The 16,904-nt window shown below is 46.2% G+C and overlaps 1 protein-coding gene across 2 annotated transcripts in view; it reads left to right on the forward strand.

The window, feature by feature from the left end:
- The first annotated feature begins 12,915 nt into the window (after nt 1–12,915).
- Nucleotides 12,916–16,904, forward strand: part of GPBP1 (GC-rich promoter binding protein 1) — a 58,822-nt gene continuing 54,833 nt past the window's right edge. For both annotated transcript variants that reach the window (XM_040977561.1, XM_040977562.1), the window contains exons 1-2: nt 12,916–13,061; nt 14,262–15,202. The gene's annotated coding sequence lies outside the window, so the exon portion shown is untranslated. The remainder of the gene's footprint in view (nt 13,062–14,261; nt 15,203–16,904) is intronic.

Consider the following 16,904-nt stretch of genomic DNA (forward strand, 5'->3'; position numbering starts at 1 on the left):
ATATGTGTGCAGGGTCCCAAGGATTTTGGCCGTCCTCAAGTGCTTTCTTAGGCTACAAGCAGGGAGCTGGATGGGAAGCAGGGCTGCTGCGATTAGAACCGGCACCCATATGGGATCCTGGGTGTGCAAGGCAAAGACTTTAACCACTATGCTATCACCCTGGGCCCATGGTTCCCACTCTTACCGAGTGTGCTCCAACCGGCACAGTCTGATCCGAAAAACAGCCTGAACATATGCTACAAGTGTTTTCGCCAATAAGCCAAGGATATTGGTTTCATCAAGCTGGATTAAGTAATTTTCCTTAAATGGATCCTCCAAGACACTGATGTCTTGGAAAATCATGATAGCTCTTAGTACATAAAATAAAGAACCTCAATGAAGAAAGAGAGAGGAAGAGCTGGAGACAGAACTAACCCATCAACTGCAACCACCAGTGTGTATGTGTAGGCTGATGTGGGATGTGTAGGCTGATGTGGGTGACAGACTGAAGCTGGACCCCGCAGTGGCTAGCACATACAGAAGTTAGGTCTGAGGTCACCTCAGATGAGGTTTCTTTGTGGATCCCCCCAACTGAACTGCTGGACTCAGAACTCCAACCACAGAGACAATTACAGGAACTGTGACCTGACTGTGGAGTGCATGTGTCAAAACTGGGCCCCCTCAGCTGCTAAAGACGGTGTATTGGATGGCATGGGGGATATGGCATTGCAATTGGGCCTGAAGAGGACATCCAGTACTACAGCACAGGAAGGAGGGCAGAATAAATTGGAAAACTCCAAGCCAAGCATTGATAGCAAGAAACTGTGCTAATGGAGATTCGAAGGTGGACTATCAATCAGGCAACGTACCTTGGAAGTATTTCCTCATCCTTGGAGCAATAAGATCCACAGCATACCAGAACTATTGAAACCACCTGAGCCAGAGAGCATGCTTCATACTAGGGACCCTGGTGTGACCCTGGGATGACATCAGATGGCTGCTCCCCATTCCTGGGTACTGATGTGGTTAGGATGCTGTGTGTAGCTTCTCCTCTCTTCTCTCCCCTTTCCCCAGATACAGAAAGAAAAAAAAAAAATGGAAACAATGGGCTCATCCAGTTTCCCCTATTCCTTGACCCTTCCCACCCTAGCCTGTGGTCCACATGGGCATGCATCCTTCGTAACTATATAAACATCATCAAAAAATAAAATAAAAAAAAAATGGGTGCAGGTCCTTCCCAACATAGGCTCCTTGCTTTACTTTGTTGTCAGAAACGCACTAACTACTTCCTTGAGAATTTCAGGGCTGGGTTAGGTGTCTTGTGTCTCTTAAGCTCCAGGAACAATGGGGAAACTATGGGCATCATCCTGTCAAAGCCTGTTTCACTGGCTTGAGGAAGGGCTAAGTGCTCTGCTCCTCCTGTGCATTGCCCTCGGTATTTGGGAAGTTGGGGAGAACATGACCACAATAATGCAGTACATGTAGGATATTCAATTGTTTCCTAGAATCAAAACTTGACTTTTTGAAGTACTGATAGGGCCATGGGTCTCTTGCGTCCCCACAGTTAGCACAGTCCCTGAGTCACAGTAGGTTGCATATGATCACCCGCTTAATGGGTGAACGATTATGCTTATGTACCTAAGATTTACATATATAAGTTAAAGCAAACAACTCAAAAATCCTGAGTAAAGTTATTTTTCCTGCTTTTTCTTTGTTTTCCTTTCCAGTTTTTTTGTTTTTTTTTTTTCTTATTCCAATTCTACTTTCCCCCCAAACCTTTGATTCACCAACCATTTTCCCTTACAGTGATTGCTTGCTTTCAGCAATTTACTCTCTACAAGTTTGGCTGAATGTCTCCTTCACAGTAGCAAAGACCTGTGAGAAGACCTCCCAGGGTCTGTCTTAGATTCCTTCTCATTCTGCTCAAGTGAAAAGAGCTTCTGCTCTGGGTGTTAGAGGAAAATGGAGTAGGCTAAATTGCTTCCATTTCAATTTATTGTCCACAACAGGGATCCAGTTTTAAGAGGAAACTTCTTTATAGATAGAAAAAGTGATTTTGATTCTTTCTGTCGACACAAAAGGAGATAAATACCAGACCTGCTGTATGTACCTAACAGGTTGGTACAGATGGCTGGTTCCCTTACCAGAGGCTGAATGTCTTCTTCGATTGACTTTGGATGCAGCGCATGACAGGAAACATTGTGCAGCATCAGTTACCGTGAGCAAGACAAAGGCCTTAACGGACAAGGCACCTACAATGGATACTCCTTTGAATGAAAGGGAAGAAAAGGCAACCGCCAAAATTACCAGCAAATGGAATGTATCTGTTTGCACTACTGTAAAGAGGTGGTGACTGCTTCAGCAAAGACTAGAAACCCGTTGGGGCTCTGATTATGCTTGTCTCTAAGACTCAGTTTCAATGATATCAGTAGAATGTCTTCCACATAGCATCTATGACAAAGTCTTAGAAAAGGCTTTGTTAGAGGCCTGGCGTGATAGCATAATGGTTAAAGTTCTCGCCTTGAACACACAGGGATCCCATATGGGTGCTGGTTTTAATTTCAACGGCCCCGCTTTCCATCCAGCTCCCTGCTTGTGGCCTGGAAAAGCAGTAGAGGACGACCCAAGGCTTTGGGACCCTACACCCATGTGGGAGACCTGGAGGAAGTTCCTGGCTCCTGGCTTTGGATTGGCTCAGCTTCATCTCTTGTGACTGCAAGAGGAGTGAATCATTGGACAGAGATCTTCCTCTCTGTCTCTCCTCCTCTCTGTATATCTGACTTTCCAATAAAAATAAATAAGTCTTTTAAAAAAAGAAAAAAAAAAAAAGGCTTTGTTTGGTCTAGTGTGAGTTGTAACGCCTTCAAATTAACACTGTGGCCAAATAAGCATTGTGATTATGGGGCTGGCATGATGGCTCAATTGCTAAATCCTCGCCTTGCTAGTCTATGATCCCATGTGGGCACCAGTTTGTGTCCCAGCAGCTCCACTTTCCTTCTAGCTCCCTGCTTGTGGCCTGGGAAAGCAGTCGAGGACGGCCCAAAGCCTTGGGACTCAGTATCCAGTAGGAGACCTGGAAGAAGCTCCAGGCTGCTGGCTTCAGATCGGCTAAGCTCTGGCCATTGTGGAAGATCATTGTTTCTCCCCTCTGTCAATCTGATCTACCTTTGCAATAAAAATAAGTTTTTAAACAACAACAACAACAACAACAACTCTGTGGCCAAGGAGCTGAGTATATTCCTATTTGATAAGACTGTGGCTTTTTTGTTTGTTTTGTTTGTTTTTTATGAGACCACAATCATGGCTGGGCAGCCCAAAGCCCAAGGCAGGACCATGTCTCCCATGTGGATGGATGGCAGTAACTCAAGGACTTGAGCTAGCATCTGTTGCTTTCCAGAGTATACATCAGCAGGAAGTTGAATTGGAAGTATAGGAGCAGGGATGTGAATCAGATGCTCTTCTGGCATACAGCTGATCTAAGTGGTTACTGAAGGGTTGCCTCACACACCCATAGTTTCATAGGTTTACATGGATTTATATCTTGAATTGCATGGGGAGGTTGTGGTGGTGTTGTAGGGTTTTTGACTCCGAGTACGGCAGCAACCTCAATTCTTGTCTCGCAGGAAAGAAGAATTTTCGTGTGGACACGGTTTAGTTTTTTTTTTTTTTTTAAAGACTTATTTATTTATTGGAAAGTCAGATTATACAGAGAGAAGGAGAGACAGAGAGGATGATTCACTCCCCAAGTGAGCACAGCGGCTGATGCTATGCTGATCCAAAGCCATAATCCAAGAACTTCTTTCCTGGTCTCCCACATGGGTGCAGGGTTCCAAGTCTTTGGGCTTTCCTTGACTGCTTTCCCAGGCCACAAGCAGGGAGCTGGATGGGAAGTGGAGGTGCCAGGATTAGAACTGGCGCCCATATGGGATCTTGGCGTGTTCAAGGTGAGGACTTTAGCCACTAGGCCACGCTGCTGGGCCCACGGTTTAGTTTTCAAGTAAGATTTATTAGAAAAATTAAGAGAGGCTCCCATCCTAGTGATGGGAGGGGGCTCTGAGATAGGAAGGACCCTTACCCCCTACCATAGCAGCGGGAGGAAAAGTGGAAAAACGTGACCCCTATTAATGGTGGGGAATGTACCTTTTAAAGGTTTACTTCAAAGGGGCTCCTCAAGGACAAAAGGAAATTCCTGGTCCCCCTGGTATTTGGCTTTGGGGCAAAGGACCAGACAGATGTCAGACACTGGACACTCCTGGCCTTGAGAATAGGAGTACCACACTTCCTCCAGTCCTCTTTTCAATGATAAGGAGATCAGTCTGAGGCCCTCCTACACAATGGCTGGAGATGCTTCAGGTGGGGAATTGATATGCTAACGTCACCCTTGTCCCTTGGAAGAGACGTGCTCTGGTGAATCTAAGATGTGGTGGGGATTTTACATTTGAGAAAAAAAAATGCCTTGGGGACCCAGAATACCCTAACTGCCTCCTGCCCAGTCTAACTGCTTTCACAGTGGGAGAAATAGGTATTCAGGTAGGATCAGTTGTATTCAATGACGTAAAAAGGATTCCTTCACAAAATCGGCATTATGCTATCAGAAGAAAAGGAAGTGCTGTTCAGCACCCCCATATTCTGCTTTCACTCCAAAGTTTTGAAAAGGAAGTTTCTAGTTTAAACACCTTCCAAGTTTGTAGATGTAAAATTTAGCAGTTCCTCAAACTATTCTGTCAGCTGTTCCAACATTTAATACATTCTTTTTTAGCACAAATTATCTCCTGTTAATATTTTTACATTAATAATGAATGACTTGGGAGACAGAAAACTAGAAAGAAAAGGAACATAAAAGCTAGGAGGAAGCCAAACAGCTGTAGAAAAGAAGACTTGAGATGATGACCCAGAGCCCTAGTTGTCACTGTGACTAACACTGTGATGTGGGACAACATGGAGTCATGCTGCTGAGCAAATGAAGCAATCTTTAATTACACACTGGAATGAGAAACCAGGTATAGGAAATCCACAGATAGTCCAGATACCTAATTTTCAGCATGCTTCCAGCTCCTTTTGCAAGCCTTAGTCAACATTGTTGATAAGTACTGAAAAGATTCCATTTGAGTTTCAATTCTTTATTTTCATCAGAAAAGCAGATTTACAGAGGGAAGGATCTTCCATCCACTGGTTCACTCCCCAAAAGTCACACGACTAGACTAGAGCCAAACCAATCCAAAGCCTATGGTGTAGGGTCATCCTGCAGGACTCCCTTACAGACTTGGGGCATCCTCTACTGCTTTCTCAGGCCACAAGAACTATACTGTATCTCTTGCATGGATTTAATGTATATTGAACATTCTAAGAACCCAATTAATTAGCAAATATTAATTAACAGTATTATAGACAACATTATGTATAAGAATATGGGGCCCACACTTCGGCAAAGCCAGTGAAGCTACACCTGCAATGTCAAGACCCAACATGAGTGTTGGTCTGAGTCCCAGCTGTTCTGCTTCTGATCCAGTTTCCTGTTAATGTGCCTGGGAAAGCAACAGGACAGCGCAAGTGTTTGGGCCCCTTACCATGGTGGGACATTCAGATCAAACTCCTGGCTCTTAGCTTTAGCCTAGTTCAGTTGTATTCAACACTTTATCTGGTCTCAAGGTCACCGAGGGCGAGGCAGGAGGTAGTCTTCAGCAGCAAGAACCACTGGAGACAAGCTGGTGAGGACTGTCTGCTTTATTATGCACAGGTTACAGATATTAAAGGGTAAGGAAAGGGAGGGCAGAAGGGAGCCTTCCAGAAGACTCTAGGCTCACCAAAGATGCTGCAATTGGCTGTATGACACATCTATTTCCCTAAATCTTCTGGTCATGTTCCAGGTGTACTCCCCTTGACCTTTGTAGCCATGTTGGAGGTCACACTCCAATTGTAGGCCTGAAAGCTGTGTCCCAGGCCATGGGGGAAGGTTGGGTTTAAGTCATGCCGGGGGGGGGGGTAGCCGGGGGCAGCTGGGGTGATCCTTCACATTCTGGCAACCCAATAGTGGATATGTGTACACTCCGAGTTCCATTTTTGTGCAAGTTGGAAGATGTGACTGAGTTATGTGTCTCTTTTATTCTTTGTTCTTTATTCAGTGTCACTTCCAAACTTTCCATTTCATCTATGAGGAATTTTTGTTTTATGGACTACTACTGAGGGATGACTCAGCAACAGTGGAACTTTGGTGGGCCAAGACTCTCTCAGCAGATTCTAGTTCTCATAGGTGACTTGAAATCCTGTTCTTCATGGAATCTTTAGCACCACTATGGAAGCTGCCCCCTTTCCAAATGTGATACAAGCCCAGGTAAGACAAAAACCTCTGACTTGACTGAGACCAATACTGGCATCTAGGACTTATTGTGGCACTTTGGCTAAATTTCCCTTTTTTCTTTTTTGAGATTTACTTCTTGTCCACTTGAGTTTGTATCTGAGATTCATACAAATGCCCTAAACTGTGGTGATTTTCATTTTTCGCCTAGCTTGTTTCTCTGGTTGGTTTCTTCACTTGAGGAATGCCATCAGCATCCACCCAAGAGCCCCAATTAGAAAATGGCTGTCATCACTGACATTGTTTCCCTGCCCTATCTTCCCAATATTTAAACATAACATCTCAGAATCAAATATGCTGCTTTTCAATGTTTATAATCCTGTTTCTTTGCTCGTCCATTTATTCGTCCAATTTTTCATGAAATGTAAAGTCGAGTGAGACACACATTAAGAAACTTACAAATAACTGCTTAATTTATAACTGTGATCACTGTACATGAGAGTATGAGGGGCTTAGGAAGGAGAGGATGGCTGCCTCTAGGAAAGACTTCAGGCTGAGATTTAACTGCATGTAAAAGTTGGTGACAGGAAGCGGGGGAGCATACCTACGGATGATAGAAGAAACAGTTGAACAGTACTAACATGAAGGCAAAACGGGTAAAGCTGTTGCCTATTTTGCAGGCCTCCTATAAGGATGCCAATTCATGTCCTGGTTTGGATCCAGCCTCTTGCTCTAATGGTCTGAAAAAAGCAGCAGCAGATCTCTGCTTGGATCTCTGCTACCTATGTTGGAGACCTTGATGAAGCTCCTGGTTTGGCTTTCTCTGTTTCTACCCCACCTCTTTCTCAGATACATATAAATAAATCTTTAAAAGAAAGGAAGGAAGGAAGGAAGAAAGAAAGAAAGAAAGAAAACGAACAACTAGAGTGATTAATTCTTATCAGTAAGAATCTTAGTGTTTGGGAGAAACCAAAGGGTGACCAGGATAGTCCCAGTTGTAATCTTTCAGCTAGATTACTGCAACAGCCTCTTATATTCTTTCTCTTCCTGGAGTCTCATTTTTCTTATCTCTTTTCCAGAGAAGGTGCTTTCTAAATTAGGAATCCAGTCATGAAGTCATGAGTCTCCCAAAGCCCAACTCTGAGCATCCAATCTCTTTGGTCTGGTGCCTACGCCTTTGGGGCGTGTGCATGGTATTGTTCTCCAGCCCTGTCTCAGGGTTGCAGAAGCATGGGTGCTGGCACTCCCTTTTCTCTGTGTGTGGCTGGAAAGACCTTGTTGTGACTTATTTTTATGTTTGTGTTTCTTGTGCAATGGTTTCTAACTGGAAAGTTATTCGCTCCTGGAATTCTGTTCAATTTGCTCCATTACATTTTTTTGGGGGGGGGGAAATACCTTTATTCTTATATATATATTTTTAATTTGGAAGTCTTTACAGTTATGGAGTGAGAAAGAAAGGAGAGAGGGAGAGAGACAAAGAGAGAGAGAGAGAGAGAGCGAGCACCTTCCATCTACTGCATCTACTGGTTTACTCCCCCAAATGGTCACAATAGCTGGGGGAGAGGCCAGGCTGAAGCCAGGTGTGTCTTCCCAGTCTCCCACGTGGATGCAGAATCCCAAGCACTTGGGCCATCCTCTGCTGCTTTCCTATGTACGTTGGCATGCAGCTGGATCAGAAATGGAGCAGGCACTGGACTCAAAACTCATTTTGAGGGAAGTTACAGGATCTGTGGTCTGACTATGGAGTACATATGTCAGAAATTGGTCTCCTCTGTTGTTGAAGCCTGTGCAGTGGACAGCATGCCCAGATGAACTTTGGGGACATGACAACTAGTTCACTGAGGCCTGAGGAGCACATCTAGTACCATGGAGTGCAGAACAAACTGGACAGCTTTCCCAGCCAAGCTTCAACAGCAAGTATCTGGGCGACTGGACTCTAAGGCTGACTGTGTTAACCAATGGACCTTAGTGGGATTTCCTCACCCTGGAGCAAGAAAGTCAACAGCATTTCAGAACTCGGGAAACCACTTTAGCAGTGCCCTCAGAATATACTCCACATTGGGGAGCCTGGGATATCGGGAGCTGTGCCCCCATCCCAGGGCAGTGAAGTGGTTGGCTGCTGGGACCTGCACTTTCTCCATTTTCCCCAGATGCATGAACAAAGGAGATTGAAACCGGTTGTCTCACCTACTTTCCTCCATTCCTCCACCCCATCAGCGGTCCACACAAACATGCATCCTTAACTATGTAAACATCACCAAAAACAAATCCATTATAAAAATTACAATTATATTTAAAAAAAATAAAATGGAGCAGGCAGGACTGGAACCAGCACCCAAATGGGACACTACTGTCACAGGCAGTAGTTTAACTTGCTATGCCACAATGCTGTCCCCTACATGTTTATTTTATCTTTAAAAATTATGTGTTAATTTCAAAGAGAGGGAGGGAAGGACAAAAAGTGAGATCTTCCATCTACGGGTTCATTCCCCAAAGGTTCACAACAATCAGGGCTTGACCAGGCTGAAACTGGGAACCCTGAAATTCATCCTGGTCTCTCAAAATACTAGCAGGTCCCCCAGTAGTTAGGCCATTATTTGCTGCCTTCCCAGGCACAAAGCAAGAAAAAAAGCACTTAGCAAAAAGCTAGATCAGAAGTGGAGTAGTCAGGACCTAAAATGTCTGTGTCACAAGCTGCACCATGACATCAGCCCCAGACTCGACTTTTTTAAAAAAACTTTTGTTACAAAGTCAGATATACAGAGAGGAGGAGAGACAGAGAGGAATAGCTTCTGTCCACTGATTCACTCCCCAAGCGGCTGCAATGGCGGGATTTCCACCAATTTGAAGCCAGGAGCCTGGAGCCTCTTCTGGGTCTCCCACACAGGTGCAGGGACTGCTTTCCCAGACCACAAGCAGGGAGCTGGATGGCAAGTGGAGCTGCTGGGATTAGAACTGGCCCCCATATAGGATCCTGGTGAATGCAAGGCTAGGACTTAAGCCTGTAGGTTACTACTGCGGGCCCCTTAAATTTCTTTTTATTTATTTATTTGTTATTTTTTGCTTTCCCACATGGATAGTGAGAACCCAACTATTTGGGCCAACGTGTGCAACAGCAGGATCCTTGATCAGAAGAGAAGTAGCTGCATTCCTTCCTGGGGTGCAGCTTGCACTCCCATATGGGGTATGAGTACTGTATGCATCAGCTTCCTCAAGCATAATGCCTGCCCTCTGTATTAAAATAAACTTCAAGGGAATATATAGTGATGGAGTAATAGAGATTACCATATCCAGATGTGGGGATACAATGCAATATGCATCCCTACTTCCAAATCAAAGATGGACTCCCAATGAAACTGTTGGACACGTGTAGATAACGGGATGCTGGACTGTCTGACATCTACACCAGCAATGTTGGAGTATACTTAAACAACAAGCTAATGGAATCATGACTCCTTACAGAGGACTATACTGTTGTGACACTGTGGGGAAAATCAATTGGGGTGGGGTGGGATTTTTGGGAAGCAAGAATTCCCAGTCTCTATGAAACTGTACCATAAAATTCATAAATTCAAAATAAAAATTTAACAAAAAAAGAAAGAAATCTAAATAAATACATACATTTCAAGACATAAGATGCCCAGCATGATAGCCTTGTGACTAATCCTCCCCTTGCAGTGGGGTGGGATCCCTTCTGGGCGCTGTCAGGAGTCCTAGCTGCTCTATTTCCCACGCAGCTTCCTGCTTGTGACCTGAGAAAACACTAGAGGATGAGCCAAAGCCTTGGGACTACACCTGTGTGGAAAACCCGCAAGAAGTGCCTGGCTTCAGATCACGTCAGTTCCAGCCATTCTGGCAACCTGGGGAGTGAACCAGCGAACTGAAGATCTTTCTGTCTTTCCTTGTCTCTGTAAATCTGACTTTCCAATAAAAGAAATAAAACAAATCTTAAAAAAAAAAAAGAGCTATAGGGCCCGATGTGGTAACCTGGTGGCTAAAGTCCTCACCTTGAATGTGCCAGGATCCCTTAAGGGCGCTGGTTCTAATCCAGTGGACCTGCTTCCTAACCAGCTCCCTGCTTATGGTCTGGGAAAGCAGTCATGGACGGCCCAAAGCCTTGGGACTCTGCACCCACGTGGAAGACCCAGAAATTACTGGCACTTGGTTTCAGCTCAGCTCAGCTCTGGCCATTGCGGTCACTTGCGGAGTGAATCAGCAGACAGAATATCTTCTTCTCTGTCTCTCCTCCTCTCTGTATATCTGCCTTTCCAGTAAAAATAAACAAACCTTTTAATAAAAAAAGATATATACTTTAACAGTATTTTCCATTTTGAAGATTTAAAAAATTATAATTTTAAAAATATTTATTTATTTTTATTGGAAAGGCAGATATATACAGAGAGAAGGAGAGACAGAGAGGAATCTCTTCCATCTGATGGTTCACTCCCCAAGTGACCACAACGGCTGGAGCTGAGCCAATCCGAAGCCAGGAGCCAGGAGCTCTTCCAGGTCTCCCACACGGGTGCAGGGTCCCAAGGCTTTGGGCCGTCCTCAACCTTTCCCAGGCCACAAGCAGGGAGCTGGATGGCAAGCGGGGCTGCAGGGATTAGAATTGGCGCCCATATGGGATCCCGATGCATTCAAGGCGAGAAGTTTAACTGCTATGCTATTGCACTGGACCCCATTGTTTTTTTTTTCTTAGTGAGGCAGAAAATATTGTACACATGAAAACACATTGATTAACCCACATACATGACTAGCTTGCTCATTAATTTTTGAGTTTTGGAAAGAATTGTTGTGGTTATCTTTCCTTTATGGTTTGCAAGAGTTCTTAGGTATGCATTATGTAAACCAAAATTAGGTACGGGGTAGCTACCAAACATGCAGTTAAATATTAACCTGTTATACCTTAGGATTGCTTTTTCATTTCAGTATTTATTTTTCAATTTCATGTGCTCTTCCATTATATCAAGGTACAGGTTATTAGCAATATTTCCCTTTATTATGCCTTGGGTTGATTGATGCTTTGAAAGCATCACAGGGTCCTCTCCAGTGGAGACAATGAAAGTGCGTGAATTTGGTGGGAAGACCATGGATGAAAATTCAGTCAAATGATGGCATCCAATTTCCATCTCGCGTAAAACTAAAAACGTAATCTACACTAGTATTCTCATTTGCAAAATCAGGACAGAAACACCTACCTCAGATGTCGCTGCCAGCATTCAGAGCCTGGCAGTCAGGGCATCCAACAAGTGTTAACTCCCTGTCCTAGGCGCCCAGCGGGGGCTCTCACTGACTGCCAACAGTGGCCATGTCCCCGAAGTGGACTGAAATAAAAGGTTGGGAGGTGTAAATTTCGTGGCGTTTGCATTGCAGCAGTCTTTCAGGGGCTTTTAGAAACACGCCATTAAACTACCAGTCCCACAGTACATATAAAAGGATCATAAAGTTTCTGTGCAAGAAGCTCTCGCGGCTTGGGGCAGGGCGAAGAGCCAAGCACTTGTTATTTTCCGGGTTTTCCCTGGTTAAGACAGCCTCCCTCCACCTCCCCCCGTCGTGGTAACCCATGCCAATCCTCCTTGGATGCCAACTTCACAGGTTTCAAAGGGGTGAATGGCATCACAGCTGGAAAAACTGTGAGTACCGCTGATGTCATTAAAACCAAAAAACAAAACCCTGCAAGACATTGGTTGAAGTCATTCACCCCACTGTAGCCTGAGAAGGAAGAACAGCATTTCGTAAGACCGTGTCCGGCGGCCGTTTTTTTTTTTTTTTTTTTTTTAATTTATTCTCAGCACACTGGGGTTTAGTCCCCGCGCGCACCTCCACTCTCCGGCCGCCCCGGTGCCCGTGAGGGCGACGCGGAGCCTCCGCTTCAGGGCGCCAGGAGCCCGGCCCCGCGCGCGCCGTCCCGGGCAGCCGACGCGACGCCCCTCTCGTCAGTTCCCGAAGGCCGAACGCCGGCCCGGGCGTGAAGCGCACCGCGGCTCCTCGGAGCTCGGCTGCGGCGGAAGACGCTGCGGCGCGCGTCCCCGGAGCTCCCCGCGGTCCTCGGCGGCCCTCAGCCTCCCTCAGCCTCCCTGCGCGGCCCTCAGCCTCCCTGCGCGGCCCAGGTCTCCAGGGGCGGCCGCCTGCGCGTCGCGGGCCGACGGGGAGCGGGAGGTGGGAGGAGGGGCGCCTCCGCGAGGCGAGGGGAATTCCCCCTTTCCCCCCCTCCCAACCCGAACGTTCCCGATTGTTCACGGGCCTCACGTCAGCAGCAGGGGGTAATCCCCGACTCCAGCTGCTCCTGACGTCACCGCGCGGAGCCGCCGCCCCCCGCACGGCTCCACAGCCTCCGGGGGCTCCTGGGGCCCCGCCCCCAGGCGTGGCCCCGCCCCTTCCCCCGGTCGCTCGACGTAGAGGGCGGAGCGTTCTGGACCGGGGCGTGAGCGGTTGCTTAAGGCCAGAAGGTTCTCTGGTGGAGGCGCTCCTCCTGCTGCCCCGCCCCGCAGAGTCGTTCTTCCAGCGTCTTCCACAACGCTTTCTCCCTCCTCCGGCTCCTCGCCCCGCCTTCCCTCCCTGCTCCTCTGCCCCTCCGCTTCCTTCCCCGCCTCGCCACCTTCGCCGATCTCGCGAGACTTGGCCCCAGAACATTGCGGATCGGGTCGGCGCCATTTTGGGACTGAGACTGGTTGTGGGGGAGGGAAAAGCGGCAAAAGGGGATTATTCAAAGTACCGAAAACCTCCTCCCGGGATCGAGCGCAGCGGCACCCCCAGGCTTGGGGCACCTCTGGTGGGACGGAAGGTAACAGCGTCGTCTGTGCTCCGCGCCTCAGGCCGGGGGGGAGGTGTGTGTGTGTATATGTGTGTGTGTGTGTGTGGAGGACGCCCGTGTCGGCGTTGGGGCTCGATGAGGGGTCGGGAGCGGCGTTGGCGGCGCGAGGCGTGAGGCTGCCCGCGGCCGGCGGAGCGGGAGCGGGAGCGGGGGGCGGCGCGGGGAGGGCCCGTCCGGCCCCGGCGGAGCGGAGGTGGCGGTTGTGGGGAGGGGCGGGCGGCCGAGCCCCGGCGGCTGGTCGGGGGATGGGGGGGGATGGCTCGGGGACCCCCGGGTCCGCCGCCTCCCGAGCTCCGTCTCCGCTCCGGCCTCCCCGCAGCGCGGCGGCCTGTGCGTGCCGAGGCCGCATCGTGGCCTTGTCAGGGCTCCTGTGAGCGGCGCCTCGGCTCCCCTGCCCGTCCGGCTCTGGGGCACGCTCGGCGGTCCCGGGGGCTGTTGGCGCTCGGGGATAAGGGGAGGGTGGGTGCACCGAAGGAGACCCCATGTTGCCGTGGTTTCCGAGAAGGACCCGGCACCTTCCGCTCTGCCGGGTTTGGGGAGCGGGCGTATGGGGTTCCTGGACGGAGATGGGGAGCTCCGGCTTGATCCGGACGCTGCCCCCCGCGAGCCCCCGCAGACGCCTTTCTCAGACCGTCCCCCTTGACTGGCCAGCCCACCTTGCCTGGCTCGGACGAGGGGGTTTGGGGGGGACCCGCCTGCTCGTGGGGCCCCCCGGAGTCGGAGGCGGCGTCCGGCTTGGCTCCTGACCCAGCAGCCCGCTCGCCATTTGCTGCCGCTCCGGGCGAGCACACCTGCTCTGATAGCCTTCGGTGCGTGCAGACCAGACCTGCACGCTCCTGTGCCGCTTGCATAGTTGGACTGTTTACCTACAGAGTGTAAGGACGCCAGTTTATATAATAATTTGTTATTAAGTCGGCCCCCACGCTCCGGGTTGAAATCGGCACCTGCCCTCCACTACACCGTCCCCCGCGCCCCAATACACCACTCTTCCACCCCTTTTTGTAATTCAGTAGACTTTCTAGTGACTTCCTGCTAGGGCGAAGCCCTCTGCCAGGCCCCTGTAGGATTTTGCAGAACTAAGTTTCTTTCCAGGGCTTGACTCAAGGTGGGGATTGGTTTTTAGCTCAGAGTCGGAACTCTGTGTAATTTTCATTTCTGTAACTTTTACAGGTGAATGACTTACTCAGACATGAGGATCATCTAGCTTTTCAGTGAAAGGCCCCGGATATTTCAAGTGGCCATTTTGGAATTACAATGTTTTTGGATAATTTTGCCGCAGAAGTTTGTTAAAATTGGCATGAATCATCTCTGAAGTGAATTGATGGTAGTGAATTGTTCAACAAGCTGCTTCAAGGGAGACCCAGGCGTTTCTTCAGTGTTTGCTTTCAGACGGATCATACATAACTGGTTAAGATTTTCTGCGGGTGGTCTTTTTGCCTCCCCCACCCCGCCGGTGTTCTTCAGCCCAGGCTGTAAGATGTTTGATTTGTGTACTGAGTAGTTTCAGTAGTTTCAAATTACTGTTCAAATATTGGCCAAGTTTCACGGCAGTTTATTTTTACCTTTATTGAAAGTTTTAAGAATTTTTGGCTTCAGTCTTTTTTTCTTGTCACAATGGGACAGCTTTTCTAAATGAAGACGTTAATAGGAAACAAAGCTTTTTTCTTTTTATCTTTTGTTTACGTGGAAATTTAAGATGTTTCAGTTTCCCACCAGCATGGTAGTGCTGAGATAGCTGTGTGTCTCTCTTTCCTGATATTTAGGAATGCTCTGCAGATGTGAAATTTTCATTTTGTTTCTACTTTTTGGCTCATAAATTGGATATTTAATCTGGAGTGGAGAAATAAAACTGAGAAATAGATGGAATAAACAAGACTTTGACCTTAAATCCAAGGAACTTGGGCTAATTCCGTGGATAGCCATATGAAAACTTTAAAACTGAAGTATGGGTAGCTGACTTGGAGTAACTCTATGTCAAATAGTCACAGGTTAAGTATCTTCAAAAAACTTGGATATTATTTCAGAGGATACAAAATAAAAAAAACAAACTGGAAAACATAAGGATTACAGAGGAAACACCAACACCTTCCTGTGCAGTCCTGTTGGAATCTGTAAGTAGCACTGCCGTGAGCATAGTCAAAGTTCCTTTGTAGATATAATGTCCCATTTATCCTAGGCGATTCTTGGTAGCCATTTGTTTTCTTACAGTAATACTCCTTGTGTTCCTGGACATTCTGAAGACAGCTATTAACCATGTCTGAGTAAATTGAAATCTAAATAGTAGAGTTTTAAAAATTGTATGCTTTTAAAGAGTAAAAGTCAATCTGAATAGCCAGCACTCACCTTAGTCTTGATTGGTTCATAGTCACAGGATATCCTAACGAGTTTCCTAGGTCTGGGTAGTCAGTGTTTATTTTAAATGCACGTGTATGGCCAGTCTGTTTTTTAAATGTGATTTTAGATTTCATTATAAATGTTATTCAGTGGTCAGAGTATGTAGCTTGAAATAGATTTAAATATGAATTTGATTTTTAATTTGTCAAGTTTGTTCTAATGTATAACTGTGCTAACGTTTTACTTCATTGTACAAGTTGTTTCGAACTGATTTTGTATTTCAAATTGCTGCTTATTTAAGCTCCAAAAAGAAGTCTAGATCAGGAGCAGACAAATGTAAGAAACTCAACTAAGGACCATTAAAAATAATTTTTTAAAATTTTTGGTTTTTTGGGGGAAAGCTAACTTGAAAATAAGTATTATTTTTCTTCTAGTACTTTTGCATAGCATAAATTTATGAATGAAAAAGTTTCTTGTAGTTTGCATAGCTGATTTCTGGTTTTGGTTACCATGAGTTACTGTTTTTTAATTTTTGCAGTGAATCAGGCTTTCTATATGAGAAATGTTTAGTGAACAGATTATGTATAGCAAAATTTCATTCAAGTTTATATCAATTTTCTTTTGGAGATAGTGAGTCTTTGCCAAGATGATTTATTTGCCTCTCAGTTGCTTGTCTATTTCTAAACAGGATTTTTAGCTAAACTTTGAGTGCTGTTAACTCTTTGAGGGCAAAAGAAGTTGTAGAGTGTTAAAGAACGGAGGTACTTACATTCAGGATGTTTGAAATTATTTTCTGCTTTATAGTTGAGATGAAAGTTTAGGAACTTGTTCTGTTGTGATAGACCTATTGGGTGTATTTTGTGTTACGGTACTTCATTTTCCATGAAGCTGTGTAAAAATTCATGTATTCGTTTTATTCTTCACTTGAGGAAGGCTCTGTTCTAATGCATTTCAATTTAATGCTTTTCAAGTTACTGGCTTGATATGATTAAGAAGTTGGAACTGAAATCACATGACCCTTATTCATGGAAAAGAACCCTATAACGTTTGTTGCTGACTATTGTTTTTCTGCACATTGCCCCGTAGATATTGTTAGCCTAGGAAATAGTGTCTAGATGATTTGTTTCAGAGGCCAGAGTTTTTAAGAATTAAGTCCTTATCTGGTCTTGAGATTGGAAACATTTGCTTACACCAGAGTTCAAGGGTGGATATACTTGAATGTCCTGATGAAAATTTTCAGTATTTTCTGAAGTCTGAAATATGTGGCACTGCCAGTTGGCAGCAGGAGCCGTTGCTGAACTCCCTGTACCATCCCAAACTTACTTTCCTCTTGTGCTTGTCCTGCCAGCACTGTCCTCCACGCCCCAACCATAGGTCTAAAGATAATGTAATGGCCAACATTTATAAATCATGATATAATGGCTAGCGTTTATAATGGTGCCATGTGTTTCGCTGTATGCTTTATGTGTTAGTTCTTGA

The sequence above is a fragment of the Ochotona curzoniae genome, unplaced genomic scaffold, assembly GCF_017591425.1.
Source record: "Ochotona curzoniae isolate NIBS_2020 unplaced genomic scaffold, NIBS_Ocur_1.0 contig_2754, whole genome shotgun sequence".
In the NCBI taxonomy this organism is placed as follows: Eukaryota; Metazoa; Chordata; class Mammalia; order Lagomorpha; family Ochotonidae; genus Ochotona; species Ochotona curzoniae.